The sequence below is a fragment of the Fukomys damarensis genome, unplaced genomic scaffold (genome assembly GCF_012274545.1).
Source record: "Fukomys damarensis isolate Sample0158 unplaced genomic scaffold, DMR_v1.0_HiC HiC_scaffold_23, whole genome shotgun sequence".
NCBI classification, from domain to species: domain Eukaryota; kingdom Metazoa; phylum Chordata; class Mammalia; order Rodentia; family Bathyergidae; genus Fukomys; species Fukomys damarensis.
In genome coordinates, this window is record NW_022900935.1 from 38,579,278 (window position 1) to 38,587,166 (window position 7,889).

The following is a 7,889-nucleotide window of genomic DNA, read 5'->3' on the forward strand; positions in this document are numbered from 1 at the left end:
TCTATCTTTTCACTTTCAGTCTATGGGCTTCTTTTTGCACTAGGTGTGTTTCTTGTATACAACATATTGTTGGATTTTGCTTCTTATTCCATTCTGCCAGTCTATTTCTCTTGATTGGTGAGTTGAGGACATTAACATTGATGGTTATAACTGATATGCACTGACTTATTATTGACATTTGATTTGCCTTTTGTTGATTCTTTTTACTTTTTCACCTTCTCCTTTTAGTTTCTTGCCTTGCCTATTTGATTTGCTCTGTTGGGCCTCATGGTGTTGTTACCTTCAATGTCTTTTTCTAGGATCTTGTTTAGATTTGCATGCAGTGCTGGTTTGTTATTCGTGTAGTTTCTCAGGTGTTTTTTCTCTTGGAAGTATCTTATTTCCCCATCCATTTTGAAAGAGAGTTTTGCAGGATACATCATTCTAGGTTGGAGGTTGTTCTCTTTTAGTACTTGAAATATATCACTCCAGGCTCTCCTTGCTCTAAGGGTTTGTGATGAAAAGTCTGCTGTGATTCTGATGGGCTTTCCTTTGCATATGATTTGTTTCTTTTCTCTTATTTCTTGGAGTATTTTGTTCTTCTGTTGTGTTTCTGGGATCTTGATTATGTCGAGGTGTAGATTTTTTTTTGATTGTGGCTAGTTGGGGTCCTATATGCCTCACTTATCTGAATGTCAAATTCTTCCCCTCTGTTTGGGAAGTTTTCTGTCATTAAATCTGAGAACAGCTTTTTTAAGTTATTTGTATTTTCTCCTGCTACTTCATGTATTCCTATCAGTCTTATGTTATTCTTCTTTGCATCTTCTAGGAGTTGCTGGATCAATTTATCATGGTCCCCTACTGTTTTTTTCTTCTTTGCATCATCTAGGAGTTGTTGGATCAATTTCTCATGCTACCTTACTGTTTTTAAGATATCTCTCTTTAAATGGTCACTGTCTTCTTCTATATCTGATAGTCTATCTTCACATTCTTTTATTCTGTTGCGTACACTTTCTATGGAGTGTTTAATCTCCTGGATATCTGTTTGAAACTGTTTTATGGATTCCATTTCTTTCCTATGTTGGGTGTTTATAGTTTCCATTTCTTTCATATGCTGGGCCTTCATGGCTTCTATTGTGGTGCTGAGCTTATCTATTTTTTTTTCAGTTTCTGTTCTAGAGTCTCGAATCATGCCTTTCCTTTTGCTCACCATCTCTATGGTTATCTGGCAAATTATTTCTGTTTTGAATTTTTGTAGAGACCGATTGATCTGTTTTGTCACTTCCTGTGCTTCAAGTTCAGGATGTCCTGGTGGTTCACTATCGGCCTTTTCATCCTCATTTGCAGTACTGTTTGCCATTGGAGAATTGTAAGTCTGTCTTTGTGTCTTGCTTAAGTGTTTTCTCATTTTAATTTTTGTTGTCGGACTGTCCTTGGTTTAATCTCTGGATTATCACCCAAATCTTCCTGATACGGTTGTGCCCTAGCTTCTGTGTCTCTAACGACCCACAGACATTCTTATCTTCATAACATCAGAGAAAACAGCTCATCAAATCAACCGCAATGTTTTACCCCAACTGATACAATCAGCAGCACATTAAGACCAAGCACAACCTGGACACTGAACACCTGTGGTAGTCACTAGTCTATCACCCTTAAATCATTTGAATTAAATTGAAATCAAGATGCAGTCCAGAACATGTCTGCAGTGAACAAAATTTCATTATAGTGTATTTACCATTTAATGGCTCAGACAGAGCGAGGATGCAAGACCCCTGATCTCAGTTAGCTGATGGCTGAACCCCCTGATGCTGACTGACCTTGGGCTGCAAGGCCCAGATTGAGTTCCCCATCCTTCTGAATGGTTGAACTCCACAACGTTCTACTACAGGTTTCCCACGCCCTTTCTTTAAAGATGTTCAAAGTTGGGAACTCAGAAAAATACCCTTGGTGACCACTTCTGTCTTTGCAGAGTGGGTCCAAAGAGTGGGTCCTGGCACAGTCAGGAGGTCTGAGAGTGTGGGGGCGGGGCTTATGGGAGTTCAGGGGCACCCGTGCGGCTACCTTCCCGTCGCTTGAGCAATGGCGGCTGGGTCGGGAGCAGGTGCGGTTCTCTGGCTGTTATTCTTGAGTAAGTTTTGTTTCTGCTCTGTCGTCCTGGGGATGGAATCCTGGATCTTCATGCTGATCTACATGTCTAGCACTTTTAAAAATTTGTTTGAGACAGGGTCTTGCTAAATCATTAAGTTGCCCAGACTGGGCTCAAACTTACGATTCTCATGCCTCAGCCTTTCTGAGTGCTGGGCTTACGAGAGTGTGCCACGACGCATGCCTGGCTTGACACCACTGTCATTCTGCTTGTGCCGGCTGGGGAACCAGGAGCCCGGGGTCAGTGCTGTGACAACCCCTAGGCCAGAGATGGGAAAATCGAGGCTTGGAGAGGCTAAGGAACTCGTTCATGGTCACAGCGCTGGGCCACATCAGCCAGGTGCCACAGTCGGATCTTCAGCGTCCTCCAGAGGCCCATGGCGCTGCTGGGAGGTGGTAGCATTGTGAGGATGCAGGGCCTAGAGCAGTGGTGGTGGACCCATGGCACGGGTGCCACAGTGGGCTGTCTGTTACCATGGAAAGCTCTTGGAGGTCCTCCACCACTGGCCTAGAGGAAGGGATTTGGCCTGGGGTTTGTTCAGGCCCCCAAATTATGACGCCAACCAACCATGGACTGAGCCCTTTGAAACTGTGAGCACACATAGTTTCCTATTTTTAAATTGCTATCTCAGGAATTTTGTCACAGTGATAGGAAGCTGGCTTACCCTGGGATGGGTGTCCTGGTTCCACAGACTGCTCACCTAACCAGCCCCTTTTTTTGTCCTAAGAGGAAGAAGATGTCAGAGAGACCCGTGGCACTAGTCCTGGAGACCACAGGCGTTGATGTTTCTCTCTAGGTACAAATCTTCCTCCCCCCTCCCCCAAGGGCACAGCGAGTGTCCACCAGACCATGCTGTATGCTGTGCGGGGCACATGACTTAGCACAGGGAAAAGTGTTAGCTGTTGGGGCAGCCCCGGCCACCCCTTTGCCTGCCCTGGTTCCTGGAGCCAGCAGCCCCTCAGCAGAGGCTGCATGGACAGCTGGGGAAGAAGAGCCAAGATGGAGGAGGGATATGCAGATCTGCCAATGTGGGCTGTATCATAGTCACGACTGTTGTGAAAATGTGGGACTCAGCATAAACAGGACTGGTTTCTCCCTCAGACAGCCGGACATTGCTCTTGCAGGGAGAACGCGCTTACCTGTCGCAGGACCAAGGGCAGGCACTAATGTCCTGAGAGCCAGGTCCCCTGCCTGCCCTGCCTTGGGTCTTGTCTCCCTCAGGAGGATGCTGCCACTGTGTTTCCAGCAGGTGGCGCCAAAGGCTCCCTCCTCACCCGCAGGTTGCCGGGTTTGGGAAGGAGCCCCTGGATGTGGGAAGATGAAGCCGGGGCCCAGGCTGACGCCCGGCTGACTTTGTTTCCTTCTCCACCTCCAGCTGGTAGATGGGGCAGGGAAACTCTCATAAGGGATCAAATCCCAGCTGTGTCTGCTGAAGGCTATGTGGCTTTGGGCCGGTTGCTTCATCTCTGAGCTTCAGTTAGGGCTAAGCGGGCCAGCGTATGAAAGCACCAAGCCATGGCAGGCTATACACGGGCCTCTGTCGGCCATCAGAGCCCAGCGCCGGCTTGGGCTCTCACCCTGTCTGGTTGCTTAGGTGAGGATGGCGTTGAGCTGCTAGGAAGACAGACTGACGGTCACAGTGATGCCCCTTTTGGGGAGAGTTGAGCTCCTTACCTCAAAGGCTGGGTTTGAATTTGTGATCCTCCTGCCTCAGCCTCCCAGAGTGCTGGGATTATGGGTGTGGGCTACCACGCCTGTCCCCTAGATTTTCTGCATCTCTCATGGAAAAACCAGAGGGAAATTCCAGTTTGCTTAAAGAATAACTGTCTTGCAAAACAGAAGCATAATGTTCATAAGAGATCTGCAATTCACACACCCCCCACACACAAGGCGGGCCCAGAGGGGAGATTTCTGTTTGGTTTCCTGGGAAAGGCAGGGTGTGTCCAAAATACACTGTGCTCTGGGCGTCCAGTTCCTGGAAGGAAGTGGAAGAGTCAGAGTTGGGGACAGGCGGGCCCAGGTCTGGAGCAGCAGGGACTGATAGGACTGGAGAAGAGGCGGCAGGGCCATGGGTGATGCTGGTGGGTGTTTCCACCCACGTTGGGGTCCCGGCACCCTGAGGCTGGAGTCACGCGTTGGTGGTGGCCGAGTGGGGGCACCGTCTGCGGTCACACCTGGTTCCCCTGGGGCCCCTCCTAGAGGACCGCGGGGTGTCCCAGGAGACCGTGGTGAGGGTCTCGGATAGCAGGGCTGGGGATCCCCCCAGGTAGGCAAACCATAGTAACAACAGGACGCTTCGGAGGTGAGGGGCTGGGAGACCGGGAGGCCGGAGCCCAGAAGCCTGTGGGCAGGATGGCCGAGTGGCCCAGAGGCCTTGATGTTGGGATCCGCCCATCACCAACACTGCTGGCTCCTTGGGGTTCCAGGGCTGGTCTGCAGGGTGGGGGCGTCACGTGGCCATCAGCACCTCAGTGAGTTTGTCTTCACCTTGGCTTTCCTGGGTGCTGAGGGCAGGGTGCTGGGAGTTCAGGTGTAGGGGGATCGGTCCTCTCGGGGAAAGGGGCTTCTGGTCCTGTCGGCTGCAACAGCCCTCCTCTTGCAGCCCAGAAATTGAAGCGTGTCAAGAGTACCCCTTTGGAATCAGAAACACCCCATTTAAATCCATCACCACTACCTGGATGTGGTGGTGCGCACACCTGTAATCCCAGCACTCAGGAGGCTGAGGCAGGAGGATGGCTTCGAGTTCGAGGCTGGCCTGGGCTACATAGTGAGTTCAAGACTGGCCTGAACTACATAATAAGACCGTGAATAAACAAACAAATAAGCAGAAAAACAAAAAAACCCACTGTCAATGCTGCATAACTCAGTAGGTGTCCATATTACAAGATCAGAGTTTTAATAAGATTTGTAAGAACTGCATCTGATGACACAGGACAGGGCTGACTGCACTGGTCCTTGCAGCCCTCGGTGCCCTGTGAGGTCCCCGCACCTGGGTCGAGTGAGGGTCAAGAGCTGTTTGTCACCTGGCTGGTTCCGCTTGACCCCTCCCACTGTGTCCTGACTAATAATATTATTATTGTTGTTGTTATTGTTTTGTTTTGGAATTGCAGGCCTGTGCCACCACACTGGAAGTGCTCAGAGGACCAACCTTCCACAACCCCGGCCCGCTCAGCCCTCTCTGCCTGTGTCCCTCCAGCCTGTGTGTGCCTCCTCGCCTGGCACCAGACATGGAGTCCAGAGGCTGTGGCACCTGCCTGAGCTGCTGGGCTCTGGCTCCTCCAGGAAGTGTGGTGGCCACACTGCCCTGTCCCCAGGTCTGAGGCTGTCGGGCAGCTGGGGGTGCTGGGGCTCCCCAAAGCCTTGCTCCTCTGGCTGGCAGCATGGCCCGGCCTCCCCTCACCCTATCTCAGTCAGGGGGTGCAGCCCGTGGGAGGAGCGGCCAGGAGGGGCCCTGGAGGGCTCGGGGCTCTGATCCCAGGGGGTGGGGCTGTGCAGCCCCTCAGCTTCTCCCGGATCCCAGCAGTTAAGGCTCCTGAGGCTGCTGGATCCTGAGCTCAGCCACGATAAATGTGATCATTATGTCCTGCAAGCGCAGACAAAAAAAATAAAGAAGAATTGTAGCAGACTCATCAGCACAAGGCTTAAAGGCCAGGAGGGCTTGGTGTGAACCGTCTCAAACCCTACAAAGATAACAACTTCTTGCTGGGGATTTAGCTCAGTGGTTCCGCCGCCTGCCTCACAAGCACAAGGTCCCGAGTTCAATCCCTGGTACCAAAAAAAAAAAAAAAAAAATGATAACTTCTAACCCTGACTTGTGTGTCCCACATAACTTGCATTCAAATTGACAAAGATATAAGACATTTGAGGGCTGGGGATTTGGCTCAGTGGTTCCGCCACCTGCCTCGCAAGCAAGTGTAGGGGCCTGAGTTTGCTCCCCGGTACGAAAAAAAAGAAAATTTTTTTTTGCATGACAAGGAGCAGCTGGAGCAATTCAAACCAACTCTGCAAAGCTTCTCAAGAACATTTTAGAAAGAGACAAGGAAGCGGACGTTGCCTGTACACCAGGAGGAAATGAACACCCCGGTGAGGCCTGGCTGCGTGCTGGGCTGACGTGCTGCTGAAATCTCCACATTTTGGGCAAGCTTTCCCAGCAGCCAGGAGAAACTAATCTAGAAAGTGAGGGGAAGGCTGCAGGCACAGTCAGGGGGAAGAAAGTCAGCAGCCAGAAAGGGTTAGGAGTTGATCCCCAAAAGTCTCCCCAGCCCCAGGCCCACCACCCACTCTCTGCCCAGCACCTCTCACTCCTTTTAAAGTCATCTGACTTTCAGGAAGTGAGTGTTCACTTTTATAAGCCTCAAAACATTTATTTTTTTAAATTTTTGAGACAGGGTCTTTCTATGTAGTTCAGGCTGGCCTCAAACTCACTATGCAGCCCAGGCTGGCCTCAAACTCATGGCAATCCTCCTGCCTCAGCCTCCTAAGTAGTGGGATTACAAGTTTGTGCCACCATGGTTGGCCTTGAAACAAGCTTTAAAATCTTTTTGTTTACTTGGTGATACTGGGGATGGAACCCAAGGCCTTCCTACTGAGTCCTTTTAAAATTTCTGCATGTAGTCTTGCTAAATTGCTAAGTTACCAGAAATTTGCCATCCTCCTGCCTCAGCCTCCCAGAGTACTGGATTACAGCAAGCCCTGGGCTCCTCTCTGTCCCCTCTTCACCGTCAGCTCCTCTCCCCCGAATGTCCCTGACCTGTGCCCCTCCTGCCTCACCCCCTCGTGGCTGGGAGCCGGGAGATCTCAAGGAGAAGCCACCTCCACCGGACTCCTGACTGTCAGCACCCAAAGTGGCCATAGGATTGCTGCAAATTCTGTCACGCTGACAGCTGATAAAGGCCTCGCGCCCAGTACCCTGATAAATCTGGGCTGTCAGGGCCTTGTCTTGGGCCAGTGATCACCCTGGCCTCCCCACCCCTGCACCAACTTCCTGCTGCCTGTTGACAGCCAGGCACAGCCACCTTGAGGTGACTGGGAGGAGGCTCTAACTTGCAATCCTCCTGCCTCAGCCTCCCAGAGTGCAGGAATTACAAACCTAAACCACCACACCTGGCTTTTTGCTTAGCCAGCCTACCTGATTTTTTTTTCTCTCTCTCTCCCTCTCTTTCTTTCTCCCTCCCTCTCTCTTCTTTTCTTTGCTTTCTTTTTAGTTTTTGAGACAGAATCTTGTTATGTAGTTCAGGCTGGCTTTGAACTCATTGTGATCCTTCTGCCTCAGCCTCCAGAAGACTGGGTTTACACGTGTTCGACATCATACCCAGTTCTTTGCTTGGTTTAAGACCACTCGTATTCGAAGTACATGAATATGCCATTGGGTCTGTATATATATTCCAATGGAATTGTTCCTAAGATAATTTAATTACAAACTGAATAGCCTGTTGAGTATGCTATAATCCCAGCACTTGAAAGGCTGAGGCAGGAGGATTTCTGGGAGTCTAGGGTCATTATACAGTGAGTTCAAGGTCACCCTGAACTATGTAGGGAGACCCTATTTTGATCCACTCCCCAAAAAGTGTAAGAAGGAAAAATGCATAACTTAATCATTTAAGTTTAAAAAATACAAATAGGCAAAATACATTGGCGATACCATCAGACCCAGGCATGGAAGAAGTTGACCCAGGGATGATCTGGATGGGACAAAGATAACCCTTTAATTTTGCACCTTTTTAAATGGCTTGGTTTTCCTCTCTCTCTCTCTCTCTCTCTC

The 7,889-nt window shown here is 49.9% G+C and overlaps 1 long non-coding RNA gene across 1 annotated transcript in view; it reads left to right on the forward strand.

The window, feature by feature from the left end:
- Nucleotides 1–5,747, forward strand: part of LOC104864888 — a 7,183-nt gene extending 1,436 nt beyond the window's left edge. The window contains exons 2-3 of the long non-coding RNA XR_781009.1: nucleotides 2,856–2,924; nucleotides 5,239–5,747. This is a non-coding gene — a long non-coding RNA (uncharacterized LOC104864888). The remainder of the gene's footprint in view (nucleotides 1–2,855; nucleotides 2,925–5,238) is intronic.
- Nucleotides 5,748–7,889: the final 2,142 nt, after the last annotated feature.